This window comes from Cavia porcellus, unplaced genomic scaffold, assembly GCF_034190915.1.
Source record: "Cavia porcellus strain 051 isolate PalLab524CR breed Dunkin Hartley unplaced genomic scaffold, mCavPor4.1 scaffold_3, whole genome shotgun sequence".
NCBI classification, from domain to species: domain Eukaryota; kingdom Metazoa; phylum Chordata; class Mammalia; order Rodentia; family Caviidae; genus Cavia; species Cavia porcellus.
In genome coordinates, this window is record NW_026947486.1 from 17,976,137 (window position 1) to 17,997,421 (window position 21,285).

The following is a 21,285-nucleotide window of genomic DNA, read 5'->3' on the forward strand; positions in this document are numbered from 1 at the left end:
GGCCAGGCACCCTCTCTGGGATATGCTTGTTCTAGAGTCACTCACCAGCTATTGTAGCTCACAGCATCCAATGCTCTATTCCACTGGTGCATTTCTCCCTGGAGGCCTTTGGAGTCACCCACTGTTATGAATTAAAAACTGGTGGTCAACTTAACGCCAGCTGAATTAAATCAGCATAATGCTGAGTGTAGATTGTCCACCTGAAGAAAGTTGCCAACATAAATAGAAATGTGGAGAAGAAGCTAGACATTGTGTGTTTCTCTAAGTGTTGCTGTTTGAGCTGTTGTTTCTCCTGGAGGAGCTCATCATGATTAGCTTCCCTAGTGTGAGTTCGACCACTGTATTGGAGGAGCTCAGGATCTTGTTGGTGAGAGTGGCTGTGGTTCACTTTGGGGGAGCTCTGGTCCTTACATTGAGTATTGCTTCCTGGCTCCAGAGGGGATGATGTGCCATTTAATGTCCAAGGAAAACTCATCATGCTGGCTTCCTGGCATGTACTCGACTGTGCTTATCAGAGGAACCTGGGACCTCTGTGTTGCTGAGGATGGCTGTGGTACTTTTCAGGGCAACCTTGGTTTTTATTTTGAGTGTGACTTCTCAGCTCCAGCATAGAACCCTCAACCTCCCTGCACAGCTTCTTCACCCCACTGGCATAGACTTTCTAGCTTCCACCACTCACCTTTGGGCCTTCCCAGCATGGATCAGTAAAATAGACTGGTATGAGTCCTTGTGGACGTGTAGGAGGCATTGTCATGAGCTCTGGGTCTTCATTTGGACTCATGCAGGACATTGCCCTTGGCTGAATATTCTGTCTTTAGTGTTGTAGAAAGATTTCTTGCACTTTCTTGTGTTAACTCTGAGTGACCATCGTAAAATAATAGTATAAATTCTGTTTCCTGATTCTAATTGTTCTCCTCACAAACCCTGACTACAACACCCACCTTTCCTGTGTCTATAAATTCAAGTCTCCTCTCTCCTGTTGTGAAACAGGAGTCAGTGAGAAAGTGAAGTTCGCCTCCTCCTTACCTGTGTTCTGTATTGAGATCTGTCTCTTCTCTTTCCTTATGCCTCCAATTCGTTCTTCAGAACCTTCCCAGGTTCTAGGAATCCACCTCCGTACTTTTCTTCTCCAAGTTCTTATATTCCAATATCTGGATTCTGAGTCTTGAAGAAGCTAATTTGCTGCTGTTTAGCACTCTACCATCTTCCTGAAAGTCCTGTTTCCCCTGTTTTCTAATAGAATCCTGTCTACTTGTTTGTCATATCTGTGTGTTTTTTTTTTTTTAGATTCCACATATGAGGAAAAAATAGCCAATATTTGTCTTTCTGGCTCTGGCTAGTTCACGTAACATGATCATCTCCATTTCCATTGATTTTCTGCAAATTACACAATTTCATTTTTCTTTGTAGCTCAATAATATTCTGTTCCCTCTATGTGTACCACATTTTCTGAGTTTTTAAAAATTAGAACATGTTTGCAGTGCAGGAACCTAATAACTTCAGTGAATATAAACATTATAAGCCATAATCATGAGATAATATTGATAAGAAGTATACCACATTTTCATCTGCTCCCCAATTGAAAGGGACCTAGGATATATCTCAGCAATTGAATTGCACTATGATAAGCATTATTACACAAGTAGAGACATTATTCTGACTTCAATTATTTTGATAATATACCAAAAACTATAGCTGAATCAAACTGTAGCTCACTTATGAATTTTTTAAGGAATCTCTATGCTGATTTCAACAGTGATTCTACTAGCTTACATTCCCATCAACAGTGCAGAGGATTCTGCTACCTGCCTCCATCCTCACTAACATTCATTGTTTTCTGTATTCTTGATGATAGCTCTTCTGACCTGGGTTACATGGAATCTACATGTAGTTTTGATTTGCATTTCCATGAAGCTAAAGAGAATTATTTGTCTTCTTATTATTGAATTGTAAAATTTCTTTGAGCGTTCTGAATACAACTTGTTTACCAGAAATATTATTTCTCAATGTTTTTCTGGTTTGTGGATTGTACATATTTATTATGGACATGATGCTTTCAAATAAATGCGCATTGGTGAATATTATGGTAATTAATATATGTATTACTTCCTTTGTGGTAAGAACAGTTAAAATCCATTCTCAGTGATTTCCAAATATGCATTGTTAGTAACTATACTTACTATGTTATATCTCTTATCTAACTGAAATTTTGTATATTTTGAACAATACTCTTTTGTTTACTGTAGCTTTATAGTAATTTTTGGATCTAGAAAGTCCAACTTTGTTCTTTTCCAAAACTATCTTTGTTATTCTGGATCTGCTTAGGGTCAATTTATAAAGTTTTGCAAAATTGAGGGGGAGAATTGTTGGGAGTTTTGTAGAGCTCAGTTGAATTTATACATCTGTTTTATTTGTATGCCAATCTATAGAGCTGTCTAAAAGTGTTTGCTTCTCAATCCATGAACATAGCCTATCTTTCCATTTATGTAGTTCTCATTAAATGTCTCATAAATGCTTTGTATGTTCAGTGTACAATTCTTACACTTCAAATTTGTTTCATTTATTTTTAAGTACTTTTTGGTACTGATATAAGAAATCCTTTTCTTAAATTTTATTTGAATTTTCTGGCATTAATGCCTAGTATATTAAAAAATAGTATAGATTTTTTGTGTTGCTCTTATATCCTGAAAACTGGTTCAAATTTATTTGTTCTAATAGTGTTTGTTTAATTCTCTAAGATATTTTGCATATAAGGTCATATTTCATGCAAATTAAAGACAGTCTTTTATTTTTCTTCCCAATATAATACTTTTTTTTTCTTTTTTGCATTCACTATGACATCAGTTCAATGGTGAATTTTAAAATGTCAAGATTAGACATTGTTATTTTGTTCCCAGTTTAGAGAAACTATTCAATCTTTTGCCATTAAATGTGATTTTTAGCTATAGATTTTTCATTGGTATCCTTTATCTAATTGAAGAAATTTTCTTCCTTTTCTTAGTTTGCCAAAAAGTCTTGTTTTTTTAATCATAAATTGGTGTCAGATTGTATCAACATTTTTTGCATCCATTAGATGTTCACGAATTTTTATCCTTTGTTCTATTAACATACATGTTATGTTTTATGTCTAAATGTCCCCTCAAAGCCTTATACAATCGAGGAAGCAGGCTTCTAGAGTTTGTTTAATTCATAGTCCAATGCTGTGATTATGAGTGTGAGTTCTACACTCACCATGTGACCTACATACACTAAAAAGGGCAGAAAGTCTTCTCTGTGTCTCTTCACTTTTGATATTGTTGCTTTTGTTGTTTTCTATTGCTATGAACTATTACCCTCTGCCATGTGCCACTCTGCCTTGGAGCAAGTTGAGTATGGATTGAAACTTCCACGGACTGTAAGCTAAATAAATCTTTCCTTCCTTAATTTTGAGTTTCAGGTATTTTGTTTCAGCAATGAGAGAAAAATAACCAACATATATAGTTTGTTAAACCATTTGAATTTCAGATTATAAACCAACCTTACTTTCTTGTTTTGTTGTTGTTGTTGTTTGGAGGAGGTTTTGTTTTGCTTTTTGCCTTTTAAAACACAGACTCTCTATGTAGTCTTAGCTGGCCTCACTCACTAGATAATGTAGGCTATCCTCCACCTCACAGCAATCCTCCTGCCTCAGCCTCCCAAGTGAGATTATAGGCATGCACTCCCACAACCAGGTCCAATGCCACATTCTTAAAAAGCATTCCATTTGTTCACAACATATGATCCATTTTATAAGTTGCTGGATTTTATTTACTAGCATTCTGTTGAGGTCTATTACATATATGTTCATTAACTATATCAATCAGTATTTGCTTTTTTGTCTAACTTTGATATCAAGATAACATTGGTCTAATAAAATGAGTTAGAATGTATTTCTTTCTGTTTTCTGGGAGTTCATGAGAATTATTGTTATCCTTCTTCAAATATTGTATAGAATTGGTGAAGCATCTGAGTCTAGACATTTTTGTGGGAAGAATTTTAATTACTAATTAAATGTCTTCACTTGTTAAAGACATATTCAGATTATTTATACTTGAATCAGTTTTTGGTAATTGTGCATTTCTAGCAATTGAACCATTTTTATGTATTTTGACCTTAAAATCGATTGTTTAACTGTTTTTCTAAACTTTTAAAAATTTTCTTCTTTTCAATTTTTTTATTAGTACGTGCTTACAGTACATAATTTTAACATTCATCTTAAGGAGTAGGTCACGAGTAGGAATCTTACTTAAGGAGTAGGTACTTTACATATCAATTCTTTTTATTCCCCTTCACCACCTCTTCCTCACCCCTAAAATTTATTTTCTTAGTTATTATTTTAAGGATTACAGTATGTACTTTAACTTGCCACTATGTACTTCATATTAACATTAACTTATCTTTGGTACAATATTAAAAATTGCACTAATGTGTATTTACTTCTCATTTACTTCCCCAGTAGCATTTTCATGTATATTACATATTTATGTTATAAGCATAAAACTTAATTATTAATTATACATATTATAAATTTTAAATTAGTTTTAAAAGCTTGAAGTTAGTCATACAGTATTATATATTTGTCTAAATATTTACATTTTTGGAACTTATTTATTTGAGTAAATCAGAACTAACATCTAGTGTCATTTCTTACAAGTCTGAAGGGCTTTAATAGTGGCTAAAAAATCGTGGTTATGAGGTATGAGATGACTTTGGCTTTACAAAATACTTTGTGATACAGTCCACAAGGCAATTACAAGTACAAGGCTAAAATATGAAGTGTACCTATATTTTTATTTGTATCTCATTAATTCTTGCACATTTGTACCATTTTGTGATATCTATGCATATACTGGAAAATACAATTCTGAGATGGCCAACATGTCCTGGAAAATGTCACCCTGAGGAAGCTAACAAATTTTTAGATTATCATCACATCCTCCTCTTCTAATTTATGTGAGGTTGGAGATTACTTTTTTTAAAGTATTTTTTAATGAAAATCATCCATCAGGCAGCACTTTGTCATTTTCCTGTGGAACTCAGCACTACCATCTCAAGCTAACAGAGACAGGCCCAAGATAATTCAGAAAAACATTGATTGCTTTTTACATGGAGAGACTGATATCTGTCTCTCCCCCAGCTGCTAAAATGTAAAAACAGACTCATTCAATTCTGTCTCTAGGGTACAGTTTGAGATAACTTTTTGTAGGACTTGGCATACGTCCTCAGTTAAGGACAGAGACTGATGACTGGTACCACAATGATGAACCCTGGTGAGGGTTCATCTCTCATAGAGAGGGGCCTGGTGTACTAGCCCAACCTGACAAAGTGAGGAAAGAGAGCAGCAGTGCAAGATAGGCACATCTAAAGTTTGGTGGGGTGAAGATATGTGCATTTTCCCAGGGAGAAGAGAGATTTCACAGAAGGCTTCCAAGCTAGAAAGATCAGGTATAGGCTTGACTCAAGTGGACAGCCTGTTGGGTGAGGAAATCAGGGCTGGGGGTACATCCTGGAGTAGAAACTGAGGAAGAAAATAACTGACCTGAGGCATGTTTGCAAAGTCAGTGTTGTTGGTCTCTTAGGATATGTATTCCCTCCACTACTCTTGTGTGGTTTTGCTAAATCTGCACAGGCCTCAAAAAGTTCATGCTGTTGTCAATGGCTTGGTTTCATCCATTTGCAATCTGGGGCTAATGAGGATGCTTGTCACCTTTTTTATTCAAAATTAGTCTGTTTTTATCATAATTGTTCTGTTTTTAGTTATGTTTTTAATTTTATGTTAAAGCGAGTAAAACCAAACAACATAAAACCATTCAAAACAAAACAGTGAAAGCAATACAAGACTTCAAAACAGGATAATAGGAAAATAACAATGGCTACCATAATGTCTCTTCTTATCTCCAAAATTGCTTCCCATACAATCAGAGATAATGAAATAAAAAACAGAACGGAATGAACACAACCAAAACAGAACATCGAATTTAAAAACAAACAAAAAAAAACAATAAAATAGAACAAAACAAAACAGTGAGAACAACAGAACAACACTGGATTTCAAAGAAAATACAGAAAGAAGTCCCCCACACTTGCCATATTTCATATTGTTATCCTTTCAATAGATGTTCATGCTACTGGCTTCAGGCCTGCACAGTCAATATAACAATTCAAGCATTATGTTATTTTTGTGTCTCAGTTGCTAACAACTCAGCATGTGTTCTTCCAAATTAGCTGTTTGCTTACTAAGTGGGAGGAGTGTCCTTTTCTTTTAAGAGATTAAGACAAAAGAGGACAGAACAAAGCAGATAAGAACAGAGCAATGTAAGTAACACAATACTTCACCACAAGACAACCTGATATTAACAGTAGATACCAAAATGTTTCTTTCTTTGAAATAGTTGAGCATACCTCCACATACAATAGTATCAAACATAACAAAATAGTATAAAACCATTCAAGAGAATGAAAGTATTACAGAGCATTCAGAACCAAATAACAGAAAACAAATAATGGCTACTCTATTGTCTCTTTTTCCATAAAAAATTTGTTTATACTATCACACAAAATAAAATCCAATAAGACACATGATAGAACCAATGGAAACAGAAGACCAAAAGCATGTGAGGACTTCAAAGCAAGATGATATTAAATCAGCAATGGCTAATATAATGTCTTGTTAACTTCAAAATAGCTATTCATACCATCACACATAATAAAATGAACCAAACCAGGATAAAACCATTCCAACTAATGAATGAGAACATTATAAGTCTTCAAAGCAATGTAATGGAGAATCATGATTACCATAAAATCTTAGGTACACTTATCATTTCTTACTCTAGGGACACTATATGGTATTTATACATGTGAGATTGATTTACTTTGCTTATGAGTATGATCTCAAGTTGCATCCCTTTATTTAAAAATATCTCAATGTGATCATTCTTTATAGCTGAGTAGTACTCCATTGTATAAAAATACCACAACTTTTTTATCCATTCCTCAATTGATGGACACTTGGGTTGTTTCCAAGATCTGGCTATTACAAATTGTGCTGCTATAAACATGGGTGCACATAATATCACTGTGGTATGAGGTTTTCAGTTCTGAGAATATGCCTAGAAGTGGGATAGTTGGATCAAATGGTACTTTCATTCCAGCTTTCTCAGGAATCTCTAGACTGACCTCCACAATGGTTGCCATGGTCTACACTCCCACCAACAATACAGGAGAGTTCCTTTTCCTCACAGCCTCTCCAGCATTTGTTGTTGTTAGTTTACTTGATCCTGGCCATTCTTTCTGGAGTAAGATGGAATCTCAGTGTTGTTTTAATTTGAATTTCTCTAATGACTAACAATGATGAACATTTTTTCATGTATTTATTTGCCATTTGTAATTCTTCATCTGAGAACTGTGTATTCATCTCAGATGATCATTTTTGGATTGGGTCTTTGAATTTCGGGTGTCTGATTATTTTTAATTTTTTATATGTTTTACATAAAAGTCCTTTGTCTGAGGAACAGTTCACTAAGATTTTTTCCCAGTCTGTGGGTTTTCTTTTCAATATGCTGGAGATTTCTTTTGACATGCACAAACTCTTTAATAAGACGTGATCTCAATTACTGATTCTGGGAAGTACTTCCTATGTGGCTTTATTCCTGTACATGAATACTCTACTTATCCCTAAATTTTCAAGATTTTTACCTAATTTGTCTTCCAACAGATTTAGTGTTTCTGTTTTAATATTCATATCTTTGATCCATTTAGATTTTAGTTTAGTATATGGTGATAGGTATGGGTCTAGTTTTAATGTTTGGCATATGGAGAGCCAGTTTATCCAGCACCATTTATTAAAGAGACTATCATTCTTTCAGTGAACATATTTGGCCCCTTTAATAAAGATAAGGTGGTTGAGTGTGTTTGTAGTTGTGGCTGTATCTTATAATCTATTGCACTGAGCTTCAGATCTGTTTTTATTCCAGTACCATGTTGATTTTATTACAGTAGCTTTGTAGTATAACTACAAGTCAGGGACTGTGATGCCCCCTGCCTTGCCTTTACTGTTTAGAATTGTCTTTGCTATTCTAGGTCTCTTCTGGCTCCAGATGAACTTTAGCAGTGATTTCTCTAGATCTATCAGGTATGTTGATGGGATTTTCATTGAGATTGCATTGAATCTGCATAACAGTTTGGGAGAATGGCCAGTTTCAAAATACTTATTTTTTCTTTCCATGAACAAGCAATGTCGTTCTTTTTCTGAGATCCTGTTTGATTTCTTTTTTCATGTATTAAAATTTTCCCTGTATAATTTTCCCTTCTACTTGTTTTTTGACATCTATTCCTAAGTATTTCACTTTTTCAGATGCTAGTGTGAAGGCTGTGACTTCTCTTATTTCTCTCTCAGTGATTTCATTGTTAGTGTACAGGAATGATACTGATTTTTGAGTACTGACTTTGTATCCAACTACATTGCTGAATTTATTTATTATATCTAGGAGTCTTTCAATGGAGTGTTGGGGGTCTTCTATGTAGAGTATCGTGTCATCTGCAAATAATGATAATTTAACTTGTTTTTCTATCCTTACTCATTTTATTTCTCACTCTTGTCTAATTGCTCAGGCTAGTATTTCCAGTACTATGTTTAATAGGAGCAGTGATAAGGGACATCCTTGTCTTCGGCCTGATTTTAAGGTACAGGCCTTCAGTTTTTGGCCATTTAATATGATGCTGGTTGTTGGTTTTTCATAGATGGCTTTTATCATATTGAATTAAAGACAATCTGTTCCAGTATTATGTAAGGTTCTTATCATGAATGAGTATTGGACCTTATCAAAAGGTTTTTATGCATTTATAGAAACATCATGTGATTCTTACTTTTGGCTCTATTGATATGGTGGGTTACATTTATTGATTTTCATATCTTGAACCATTCCTGCATGCCCGGGATGAATCCCACTTGATCATAGTGTATAATTTTCTTGATGATTTGCTACATCGTGTTTGCCAATATTTTTTTGAGGATTTTTACATCTATGTTTGCTAGGGAGATTGGCCTGTAGTTCTCTTTTTCAGTTGGGTCTTCCTCAGATTTTGGTACTAGAGTAATATTTGTTTCCAGGAATGTCTTAGGAAGAATTGCTTCCCTTTTGATTTCACTGAAGAGTTTGAGGAATGTTGGCATTTAGTCTTCTTTGTATTTCTTGTAGAATTCAACAGTGAATCCATCTGGGCCTGGGCTCTTTTTGTAGGTAAGGATTTAATTACATATTCAATTTCATGAATATTAATTGGGTTATTCAGCATTTTTATATCTTCTTGACCTAGCTTTGGTACTTCATATGTTTCTAGGACTCTGTCCATTTCTTGTGTTATCGAACCTCTGAGAGTAGAGCTTTTGGTGACTGCTGGAAACTGAGACCTGGGACCCCGAAAAGCAGCCAGGACTGCCCCGCTGCACCAGAGGAGATTGTGAAAGGCTCTGGAGCTCCGAAGCCAAATGCTGTGCAGTTTTCTGACCATTCCACACTGTGCCAAGAGCGCAGGGGCGGCGAGCGGCGTGGTGTGCAGTAGACCCAAGAGGAGGACCTGCACCGAACTCTGGTGAGTACTGGGGACCCCATGGCTGTTGGGGTTGGACAGAGAACATCTTGGAACTGGCCAGTGCCCGCCACCACGGGGACATCAATAACACAGAGAGTCTGGTGGCAGACATCTTAGAGTTAGGCAGAACCTACAGCTCGGTGACATCACCGAGTCCCCCTGTAGGGAGGTCTGGTGGAAGACATCTTTAAATTGGGCAGAGCCTGATGCTGTGTTGGCTTCAGCATCATACAGAGAACTAGTGGAAGACATCTTGGATTTGGGCAGACCTGCTGTCCTGGTGCTCCTGTCACAGAGGGGTCTGGAAGAGAACAGCTGGGATTTGGGCAGAAACCTGTGCCATAGTGACATTAGTCAGCTGCTTCTGGTACAGAGAGAAATGGCAGGAGCTACTGGGGCTAAACCAAGCCTCTGCTTGGGGCCCAATAAGCAGATACAAAATAGTCACAACTCAGTGGCATCCAGAAAGTGCAGCCTAATTTATGGATTGACTGGCACAGAGGCTGGAGGTTAGCCTGTACCACCCCTGCATCCCAGCCTACCCCAGATAACAGCAAATTGGGGAGGACGGCAAAAACTCAAGTCAGCATGCTTCTGAAAGGCCCTAAGCAATATGGAGAGGGCCAGGGACTCCCAGGACACTCCAGTCTGAAAGAAACGAGAAACATGACAAGAGATAAAAATTTTAAAAAATCTCCAGCTTCCCAACATGAGAAAATAAGCCCAGGAGAAGTAAACACTGAAGAGAACAAGCACAGTAATGATCCGATACTCAACACAGCATCAGCCGAAATTTAAAAATACCTGTATGACCTCATAGATGAATTTAAAGCTGTACTCCTGATCCAAGTGAGGCAAAATATAAAGAGATTAATTAAAGAAATGACAAGCCCCGCCCAAGAGAACACAGATGGAAGAACTGAGGAAATCAGAAAAGAAAGAGAAACTTCTGAAGAAGAATTTAAACATAACTTAGAATACATGAAACAGATCCAAAGAGATTACCAGGAAACTAAAAACTCCACTGAACACTGGCAAAATGCCTTGACAGAAACTAAAGACAGCCTTCTGAAACTTGAAGAGAGATTTATGGCATATGATTGTGAAAGAAAAAGCCTCTTAAAAATAACAAGGAACCAGAAAGAAACAATTCAAAAACTAGAAGATGACAAAAAGATGCATAACTTAAGAATAAAGAATGTGAGTGAGGAAGCAGGAGCAACCAAAAATGGAATACAAAGAATATTCACAGATATATTAAAGCAAAATTTCCCATGTATAGCAAAAAGAAATGATATCCAGATAAAAGAGGCATACAGAACACCAGCTACCTACAACCAAAACAGATTTACACCTAGACATATAATAATCAAGATTCCAGAAATCCACCAAAAGAACAGAATATTAAAAGCAGCCAGAGAAAAGATGCAGATTACCTACAATGGGAAAATTATCAAAATAACAGCAGACTTATCAACACAAACTCTTAAGTCAACAAGGGAGTGGGGAGAAATATTCCAAGTCCTGAAAGAAAATAATATACAACCAAAGCTCATAAACCCATCAAAACTCTCTCTCAAAATTAATGGAGAAATAAGGTGCTCCCAAGACAAGGAGGAACTGTGGGAGTTCATGGCCACCAATCCAACCCTACAGAGAGTGCTGAAGGACATGACAGAGAAAGAGAGGAAGGGATACCAGGATTCCAGCAACAGCAGCAGAGAGGCCTCAATGAATGGGGCAGACAGTGGAATGAGGGAATAAGGTGGACAAATTATAGCAGAAAAGTGGAGTAGCAGACATGAGGCAGAGACAGTAAGCTATAGTCTTTAGTATCAGACAGCTCTGAAACACTATAAAAAAGGCAGAGGTCATTGTTAATGGTGTATAAGGATTTAAAAGACACAGTAGTCTTATCGCCATATTTAGTTTGAATTTAATTTGTTCTGGTCTGTCCACTCATGTCAGATTTGAGAGCACAGACATCTTGACCTAAAAATAGCAGGTTATACCATGGTAACTATCCTTACTTTCCTATTAACTTAAACTGAAGTCCTGTATTACATTGTCTTACTATGACTGATTTTAATTGAATCTGAATCATAAGACTATGGGTTGGCCTTGGCTGATTTTATTTGAATTTGGTATGCTTGTTAGTATCAACCCTAAAAGTAGAGGCAACTACTCTGAAGATGACAAGATGTAAAGGATATCCATACTGGTATTAACTATTAACAGCTCTCAAATCCTACAATGCTTTCAAAGTTACGTTTTTATAAAAATAGGTAATACTATGTTTAACTATAATAAGCCGGTGTTGTGGACAAATCTATTGAAAATAACAAGAGAAAACATAGTAACTACAGAAGATCATCTATATTGTGGTCTTATATGTCTTATCCATTGCATGTTTTTCTAGGAAATTGTTTTGCTGTCTTGCTAAGACTTGGTTTTCCCTATAATACAGAGAGGATAGATACATATGTAGAAATTCACACATGAGTTTTTTTAAAATTATTTATGGGAACAGATTATATAATGCAAGATGTAATGAACAGATACTCTGAGGAAGAGATGCTAAGAAACCCGAGGCTAACTTTGTAGCATTATGATATAAATTCTAGCAATACTATTGTTCGCTGAGTAGAATGACATTGGACTGGTTTCTTGAGTTCAATTTCAGCATATGTAGAGATGGGGACAGCTATCACAAAGAGAATGAGAGATACGATGGTGGTTATTATTGTCTTCCCTAATGTTAGATCTTGAAGACCTTAAAAGCCTTCATCATCCTGTAATGATTTGATTAGTTCTATAACATGCAATAAGTATATAAAGTGGGTGAAGATGGGGACAACTATTTGTAAGAAACTGGAGACAGTTAGATAGACAGTGAAGGTCTCCAGTGGACTTGCTTTGAAATCTGTATGTCTTTAAATTGTTTAACTGTTTTGTTCTGTTTTGATATGTTTAATCTTCAAGATGTAAAACAAATATGTTTAATCTCTTTGAGATGTAAAACAAATGTGTAGGACTGATAACCATATTACTGAGCTTTGTTCGATCATTGAGCAGAACTGTTTGTAGTGTCACTTTTTGAATGTCATTCTAAATACTTTAATTCTGTAACCTGAGCAGCTATTTCTAAGATGACAATATGTAACTTATCAACCAGCAATTTCTTACCGTTTGTTTTTCTGTAATTTTTTATTATTTCTACCCTTTTTTTATCTCCATGTGTTTTTTGTTTCCTTTTCTTTAAATTAAAAAAAAGAAGTAATCAGAAGAAAAAAAATTGAAGTAACCACTGTTTATTTTCCAATAAAAGAACACTTGAAAACTAAAAAAAAGAGAGAGAGAGAGTAGAGGTTTTTGAAATAGTTGTTGATAATCTTCTGTATTTCCACAGAGTCGATATTGATTTCACCTTTTTCATTCCTTGTTGTTTCAATTTCTATTTTTTCTTTCCTTTTTTCAATAAGGATGGCTAGGGGCTTATCAATATTATTTATTGTTTCAACGAACTAACTCTTGGATTCATTGATTCTTTAGATTGTTTTCTTAGTCTCTATTGCATTAATTTCTGCTTTGATTTTTATAATTTTCTCCCTTCATTTGGCTTTGGACTTGACTTGCTCTTCTTTTTCTAGATGTTTTAGGAGTAACATCAGGTTATTTATTTGTGTTCATTCTGTTTTCCTGATGTGGGAACTCAGTGCAATAAATTTTCCTCTGAGGACTGCTTTTATTGCATCCCACAGGTTCTGGTAGGTTGTATTTGTGTTCTCATTTGCTTGTAGGTATTGTTTAATTTCTTCATTAATTGAATCTGTGACCCACTGATTACTCATGAGTGTATTATTCAATTTCCATGTGTTTGTGGGGTTTTTGCATCTTTTATGAGTAATTTAAAGTTTCATGGTGCTATGATCTGATTTAACATGCATGGGATAATTTCAATTCTTTTACATTTACTTAAATATATTCTGTGGGCTAGTATATGGTCTATTTTAGAGATTGTCTCATGAACTGCTGAGAAGAATGTATATTCTGATGTTGTTGGATGGAACACTCTGTATATGTCTATCAAGTCCATTTGTTCACAGGTGTGATGCAGTTCTGTTATTTCTTTGCTGATTTTCTGCTTGGTTGATCTGTCCCTTGGTGTCAATGGTTATAATTGTGTTATTGCTTAATTGATTTCTCTTTTCTGTTAATACTTGTTTTGTATTGCTGGGTGCTCTGGAATTTGGTACATATATAATTATGATTATCTCTTCCTCTTGAAGTTTTCCCCAAACTATTATGTAGTGATGTTTCTTATGTCTTTGGGTCATTCTTGGTTTGAAGTTCATATTGTCTACAAACAGAATAGCTACTCCTGCTTTTTTTTGGTTCCTATTGCATGAAGTATTGTTTTGCATTCTTTGACTTTCAGTCTATGAGTTTCATTTTGGGTTAGATGGGTTTCTTGTAGACAGCATATGGTTTGGATGTTTTTTCCTGATCCATTCTGCCAGTTGGTGTCTTTTAATTGGTGAATTGAGACCTTTTACATTAATGGTTATAAATGTTATATATTGGTTTATTGTTGACATGTTATCTTTCTGCCATTGCATCTTTATCTTTCCACTCTGTTTGTCTGTCTTGCTTAGTGGTTTTTTTCTTATGTGTATCTATACTGTGTTTCAGTATTCTTTGCACAGTTGGTTTGGTATTCTTTGTCACTGAAGTGTCTTATTTCTCCATGCTTTGAAGGACAGTTTTGCAGGGTACATCAGTCTAAGTTGGAAATCATTTTCCTTTAGGATCTGAAATACTTCACTCCATGCTCTTTTTTACTTCATTGTTTGTGTTGAGAAGTCTACTGTGATTCCGATAGGTTTTCCACAAGAGGAAAGACCAAAATGCAATCTCAGTCCTCTGGCCCATCCCAGTAAAGCCTAGGAGCCATGTACATACAACGAAATATATGCCATAAACCTGAAATAATAGCAACTCAAATAAAGAAACAACTCTGGGAAGCTTTAAAGGAATTCAAATTAGAAATAATCTCCCAGGTAAAAGAAGAAATGATAAAAGTGAAGAAATGCTGAACACATCTAAAGAAGACACAGTTTAAAAAATTAGAGGAATAAAACAAAAAGATAGAAACTGTACATGAACAATATAAGAAACAAACAGAATACATGAAGCAGATTCAAAGAGATATACAGGAAATCAAAAATTCCATTGAAAGTTGTCAAAACCACCTCAACAAATGTGAAGATAGAATTTCAGACCTCAAAGACAAGATTGCATCTAGTGATCAGGAAAGGAAAGGTCTTTTAAAAATAACAAGGAATCAGGAAATAACAATTCAACAGCTCTAAGATGATGCAAAGAAAAACAACATAAGATTGATAAGGATAAATGAAAAAGAAAGGAACAACACAATGATATCAAGAGGCTATTTAGAGAAGTAATAGCTGAAAATTTTCCAAACATGAGGATGGAAACTGACATTTAGATTAGTGAAGCATATAGAACTCCAAATAGCCATAACCAAAACGAAACTATACCCAATAATATAATAATCACCTCCCCCAGAAATCCAACGTAAGAATCATATATTAAAAGCTGTTAGAGAGAAAAAGGAAGAGTATTCTTGTCTCCCTGCCTTGCACCAGTTGGCTCATGGGAAGGGTGAATTGGCTCCTTATTTCTCTTCTTGACACCCACATGGGTTTCATTATATTGCAGTAAGGGTGAACCAGCTTTGTGTGTCTCCTCCCAGGACCCACATACCTACTGCTGGCTCACACAAAAGGTGAATTGTCTCCTTGTTCAAATGGTTCTATTTTTCACATAAAATTTACAGACATAAAAGCAAAACTGCAGTCCTGTCATTAACCTGCCCTGACCTGGTAACTTAATAACAACTATTTAAGAAATCAAGCCCATTGGCTTATAAATTGCTCCATGTTCTATATCATTTGATTTTTTTCTTCATAATGTCATCTAATCTTTCCCTTTATTTCCTCTATTTTTTTAACTTTATGTTAGGCCTCATGAGGCTTCATCAATTCCAGTTTAATCATTTTTAACAAGAATACTTGGGACTTGTGGGGATAGCTCAATGATAGAGGCTTATCCTCCACAAGGCCCTAAGTTTGATTCCCAGCACCAAAGGTATATACATGCACACATGAACACCACAAATAATGGCCAAGAATGCTTCAAAGGTTCACTTCAATGGTGTTAGGTTTTCTAATTAGCAAGTAATCTGTGGAGTGACATTTTGCTTCTATGTTAGCAATCCACTTAAAAACAAGCTTTTATCCAGGTGCAGTGGCACATGCCTATAATTCCAGCGCTTGGGAGTCAACAGCAGGAGGATTGTCATGAGTTTGAGGCCAGCCCAGGCTTCATAGTGAGTTCAAGGCCAGCCTGAACTACATAGCAAGATTGTGTCTCAAACACATACACACACGCGCGCGTGTGCACACACACACTTTTGTCCAAAGCTTTTAACATCACCTGAGGATACTTGCTTGAATCAATTATTACACTGAAGCTTGCAAAATAGTTATTTACTAATTATATAGTTTTTTGTGCTGAATAGAATGCATTCTACTATAAACAATTGCTGTACTCATTGGTCAGATCTCCTCCTTGGGGCCAACAGATCAGTAAGCCACCTTGTAGGAAAATCACCTACTGACTTCATGGCAGTGTCCCTCATTAGCAACTGCCCTCAGCCACAGGGAACAGCCTCACTCATTGCTACTTAACCCACCATTAACACACTAATAATAAAAATACAGAATGCCAGCCTAATCTGGTTAATTTGATACAAATTAAAAGGGCCATCTCAGTTCCAGAACTCTCTGTAGGATTGCCTTAGTCCTCAGTTGTTACTACATTGTGGGTCAGTTTCTCCATCTGTTCAATCCTGTCTTCCTTACCATCTTACAGATGTTTGTCCACAGATCTGTCCCAGTAGTCCTTCTGTGTGCAATACTCAATTATAGAATCTGGCAACATGGAAGTCTCTAACATAGTAAGACAAAGAGCTTTTTCCTTTGAATTTTTCCTTTTTTGATGTAGCTTTTGCAGTATTACTATGAATTACTGGAATTTTATTTATCTAATGCAAAAATTGAGGCCATTTTTTTGATGGCCAAATTTTCTGAAATGTAGCCAGTAAAGACCCTTCATAATGTTGTCTGTATCTTTTAGAAAAGCAATGTTAGTCTTTAGGTTCTTCCTCCTTTGCTGTTTAGAACCATAAGAGATGATCTTACCCCAAGACCTAGAACCAGACATTTCCCTAAAAATCTCTAGTTCCCTTCCATTGGGAAAGGTAGTTAAAGGTCAAGATCTTTGTACTAAGGGTAAACTGTTTTAATTCCATTTTCTAAATGTCCTTTCCTGGTACAAAGATATACTGTGCATATACTGTGTATATCAAATTATAATTCAAATCAAGCTCTCCTGAATATCAGTATACATTAGTTGGGAATATTTTCAGCTGCAAGAAAAAGGGTGCTAAGTTACAATGAACTGAGAAAACATCAAGTTTATTTAGCTTACCTAACAGTTGGGTTATATCCAGTGTGAGACTAATGCAGTGACACAATAACCCTGTCATTTACCTGAATTATAACTTTTTAACCATTTCTTAGTTTATACATGTTTCTCATCTTGTTTTTACAAGATGACTGTCCTATTAACAATATTATATTCATTCCAGAGAAGAATAAGAAAGGACAAAGAAGCTAATGTTAAGTATTAATTTTTTCTTTAGAGATCTGACTTTTCTATTCAAAAGAAGAAACTATTCTCCAGATAATTCTGCTCACTTGCTATTGGATAGAGCAGTCACAGGTCCTTTTGATGTCAGATATGTTAGAAACTTAAGAGATTTTGGTTTTTTAACATTGGTACCTGGGATCACCTTAACAGGGATTACCTTTAGAGGCCCCCAATCCATGTCCTGACTGCAAAGGTGGCCATTGGAAGTTGGACTGTCCTTGGAAGTGAAGGCCCCAAGTTCAGACCCACCCTATCAGTTGGTCCAACAAGACCAAGGGACCTCAGGGAACTCACCTCCTCCTTCTGGCCAGACTGTCATCTCTATGGAAGAATCCTGAGTAATCATGACAAGAGATAAAAACCAACCTATTCCTGGACAATGGCATACGTCCCTTGGTCCTTCTCAACTCTGGTCCTCCTTCCAGGCATCATACCTCAGTAAAGTCACCAAAATATATATTGTTTATGCTTTAATTGAAATAATTTTCTCTTCAATTATTCCTTTCAACTATGCCTAAAAACCCAACTCCAATATTTATCTTGTCTAAATGCTGTAATATATATTCAAGTTGATAGCTAATCAAAATGATGCTGAGGCTGGCTTTTATAAACATAGCAAATATTGTTGCTCATATATTAAAACTTAAAAAGAGTTTATCATTGGTCATTAATCTGGTTCTCATCTGTTATCAAATTTTAAAGATAATTAGAACTAAAGTTAGAGGGACTACAGGCTGCATTAATAAATTGACCTAAGTGTCAATGAGTTACCACTGTCATCTCTTAGAAACAGTTTCTAAACTTGTCTGTCAGTTCTTATGCTCATGCTCTGACTATATATGCCATTGCATACATACTTTGATTATACACACTCTGATTAAAGTTTGTGGTTCCCTAGAAGGTGCCAAACCCCAAAAATTCATACATATAATACCAATAACAAATATGCTGGATTTTGTTTAGATTCCTTTTGCTGGAATCCACCAGATCTTGTCCAGAGAGTAACTTACATGACACATATCAAGGCCTTAACTAACTATACTCAACAGATCTTAAATGACACAGCACTTGGTCTCTCTTTCTCCTGAATGAAGAACTAAAATTAATGAGACAGGCCATCCTCCAAAATCATATGTATTAGACATTCTAACAGCAGTGCAGGAGATACTTGTAAATTGTAAAAACTAAATGTATGTACATCCCTGATTCTCCTGCTGCACAATAACTGTTCAAGATATTAGATGAAAATTAATGACATGTCAGATTCTAAAATTTCCTGAACCTTATCCTTAGCCTTCTTATGGGAAGCCATTACCAGCTTCTCTTGATGGAAATCTTTGTTAGCTATACTCATAATTATCCTGTTGATTCTATTATTTGGCCCATGCATTCTTATTCTTTTGGCTTTGTCTTCTCCACACTTAGAGCTGGATGCCCACCCAAGATGAAACTGCCTGGTGCCTATTGAGAGCCTTTAGACAGACCATCTGTAGAGTATCTCTGACTACTGATCAACAACTATGACCCCTTTCAGCCTGAAGAACCTAGATCAATCATAGCTTATATCTCCCTCATAGCAGTTCATGGTAATTCTTCATAGGAGAGAATGTTAAGGCAACTGAGTTAGATAGAAATGTAGGCAGTCAAACAGGGCCAGGACCTCAAAGAAGCTGACACAGAGGACCAGAGTTCTTGAAACCTTAGATGACACGGATACCTTCTGTTGTGGGCCAGATCTTAAGACAAAAGGCAAATCAACTGCGACCACACCCTAAGTATAAATATAAGGGATTTATATTCCAAATAGCTATGGATCACCTTGAGGAAGCCAAGAGTCACGACTCCAACCCCCTATATGAAGAGTAACTACTCTTTAAGCGTGCCCACTTGCTCTGTGACTGTCTTCCCATTTGTTCCTGATTTTGTCAATTTTACCTGAATAATTAATTTTATTGGTTGAATATAGTTCCGTCCCACATCATGCCTGTCAGCCTTGTGAGTTCCCAATTTTCCCCTTCTTGGACTCCTCTCACCTTATGGTTTTGCTCTATAAAAGTTCCTAGAAAAGACTAGTCTTTGGCAACCCACTTGGGATCTCTCTCTCTCTCTCTCTCTCTCTCTCTCTCTCTCTCTCTACCTCAGAAGCTTTCATTCTTTCAATAATACATTCTGTTCTTAGAAAAGAGAAATATTGTGCATGGGAAGACCACATTTTTGAGACCATTGCAAAGAACAGTTATGGCAAAGATCATAGTACTGCAGTTCAAAGAAAAGAATAGTAATGGAGAAAATATCTCTTCTTAAAATGGATGTACTGTTCTCCAAAGAAAAGTTAGAAAGTGTTAAGTATCTTATTAAGAGCAATCATCAAGGCCATGATCTTAATGATAAAGAAGAGAAAATGGAAGATTTCTTGGATTTTAGAGAGTTAAAGGAAGTATGGAAGTGGAGTTGGTCACAAAATGAAATTGCTGATATAAAACAGGATAAACTATCACAGAATACAGAAAAAGGGTCAAGGAAATTAAGATTTAAAAAGAAGATAAAAAGAGAGACATGGAAGACTTGTCCAGGAGAAAGAATACCTCAAACAGAGAACAAAGCAAATGAAGTTGAAAAAAATAATTAAGAAACTAATTAAAGAATACTTTCCAGAATTAAAGAATGAAGTAGGCCTGCAAATAAAGAAGGCTATATATTTAGAATCAAGTAAAGCACAACCATTTGCCAATATCTTGTGCTTTGAATGCCATCATAATTGCTGTATAACTCACTAACAACATCTACTCTGCCTTTGGTTTTGTTGTAGAGAGTTACCATCTCAGGCTTCCATTTTGTCAAAGTTTCTCTATCAATATTTCCATCATGGTGCAAGGTTGACACCAGAAGCACAGTGTTTGCTTTTCTTTTCCATATACAGAACCAATCTTATATCCTTCTGAAATCCAAAGATTATACTATACTCTTTTGTTTTGAAATTCCAACATTTCACTTGGAATTTCTGCTTTGTTACCAGGTACACTTCCTACCATGGTCAATTTCTCCTCTGTTAGTAAATATAACATCAGCTGCAAACTGGTTAACCAATTGTTGAGTGTCACATTCTGATCAGTTTGGGAGATGGGAGCAACAAGTCTGTTCACATCATAATGTGGTTTATTACTACACAAATAAAGACCTGGTGATTGAGTGCCAGTATAAACTTCTAAATGTAAAACATAAGCAGTCTTTGCACCAACAAGGGAATAAATATTTATGCCATATTTTGAAGGTTTTTGGGGACTATACTGTTTGAAGCTGGAGTAACCATGAAATGCTGTAAGATGTTCATCTGTCATCATGTATTCAGATCATATGTAAATTGAAAATTACCCACAAATCTCTCAAACCATGAGCAGTTAGAAACCAGATAATCAGTTGTTTTTCTTTCTTGGCAAGTGGTTTAGTCATCAAACCTCCAGGAATTTTGAAAGAAACCAAATTTCCTCAGTGTCATCATTATTCTACAAACCTCAAACCACTGCCCATGGCTTTTCCTTAAATCTTTACATTCCTGCAATTACCATGAGAAACCCCTGCTAAGTTCAACATAAATGTCAATACTTTTAGTTTAACTAGTGATATGTAGTAAATACAGTTTTGAGTATGGCTAATGGTGCATACAGAATGCTTTACTTGTATTTCAGCATTTGTGTATTTCACAACATCTTGTAAAATTTTATCTGTTACAATTTCCAGTGATGAGTGGAAACTTTTGACATTCTCCCCAAAAGGTTTCACCACTGCCCAGATCTCTAATGTATTTTTAGGCCTACTTCTAACATTGGATCATTCCATTTGGTTGCATGACCACTTTGTATAATTTCTACTAGTGAA